This window comes from Brassica oleracea, chromosome C8 (assembly GCF_000695525.1).
Source record: "Brassica oleracea var. oleracea cultivar TO1000 chromosome C8, BOL, whole genome shotgun sequence".
NCBI lineage: Eukaryota > Viridiplantae > Streptophyta > Magnoliopsida > Brassicales > Brassicaceae > Brassica > Brassica oleracea.
In genome coordinates, this window is record NC_027755.1 from 24,069,331 (window position 1) to 24,071,138 (window position 1,808).

Here is a 1,808-nt window from a genome sequence, read left to right on the forward strand (position 1 = left end):
AGTGATCAAGTCTAATCTAGCATTAAGAACACTTAGCAAGCATAGAACAATGTTAATCAAGCAATAAACATCCTAAATATCTACTTGATCACCCTAATCTATCTAACCATTGAATCACAAGGTCACTACTCACTAATCTCCATGAGAAACCTTAAACCCATGTAAGGATCAAGGCTAATCATGTTAATGAGCAAGAGAAACACAAATATAAGATGAAGTACTTCCTTAGATTATCAAAAAATTCAAGTTTTTACAAGTTTAGACAAAGTCTTGAGAGAAAATGAGATAAGTCCTAAAATTAGGTTTAAAATGTATTTATAATAGCTTAAAACTCGAACCGGGTCGACCCGATAAACCCGGGTTTGACCTGAAAGACAAATGAGTGAGATGGTCTTGGCATCGACCGCGGACAGGCTCGGTCCGCGGTTTTTGTCCGCGGCCAAGCACAAATTGATCCAACCTCACTGCCCGGATTCCACGGACTGCTTTTGTCCGCGGTCGGTGTCCGCGGATCTTCCATTTCAGACTCGACCTCACTGCCTATAATCTGCGGACAGGGTTGGTCCGCGGAACTCGTCCGCGGTCGAAGCCTCCTTTGCACCTTTTTTCATGCTTGCCCATCAAACTCTCCATACTTCAACTTGAGATTTTCCATACCTAAAATACCACACATGCATATGCTATGTACCTAATTAGACTCTAAATGCATCTTAAATGATCTAAATGTGTTTGGAAATGATGCTTAAAACCATGCAAAATCTCAATACATCAACTCCCCCAAACTAGACATTTACTTGTCCACAAGTAAACTTTCAAGGTAAAGAAAGATAATAAGTTTGAAAATGAGAACTCATAACCAAAAGAACACTTTCTAGCCTTCAACTTAACATCTTAAGGAAAACATTGCAAATAGCATGCACAACTCTCTTAGCGCACTCTAGCTTCTCAAGACCTATCAAAACTCTTTTACCTCTACACAAGTTTCAATGCCATTCAACCAACAAGTTCCTTAGCCAACCCTCACATTTAATCAAACACACACACACAAGGTAAATTCTTGCAAATGGGGATTTGATCCTAATCATTTGGTTTGGTGAGAAGAGATGGTCTAATGTGAAGAAAGATGAGTTTCAAATGCATTTTTTTTATTTGTGACTCACACTCAAGAATAGGAGCAAGATCATTATGCAAAATTTATCTAAAAAAAATGAGCAATTCATGCATACAATACTTAAGTAGTATCAAGTTCTACCCCTCTTTTTCATCATTCTCAAACCCAAAATACACTCACTTTCATCTCTCACGAATACTTTTTTTCCTCTCTTTGATTCAACCAACTAGGGTATTTATACTCTATAGCTTTTATTTTCTAACTTTCTTTGTCCCTAGGAGTTTCTTTACTTTAAGCACTCTTTTGGTTCATTTTTCTCACTCAATCTTTCTAGTTCCCATGATCAAAAGAATTTTAAGCTCACAAACCCAACAACCATCCTAGAGGCTAGCTCAAATGAGGTACTAATGCTAGCCAAAGATGAGAACAAACCATTGTCGCTTCTAATACTCTCAAGATTTTGCACATGACATGCTATCAATAAAAGGCATCTCTCAAGCAAAGTAATGTTGGCTTCAAAGAATAGAGAGGGTTAATGGGTATGGAAGTGTCATTTGAGTTAGCAAAGATTGGTACAAAGAGAGAAAGATAACCCAAATGTGTATAATATCCATGATCATGTATGCAAATGGCCATATGCAAGAGAGATTAAGTTCATTAAGCCTTAGTTCATTTGGAGTTGGTTTCAAGAACAATG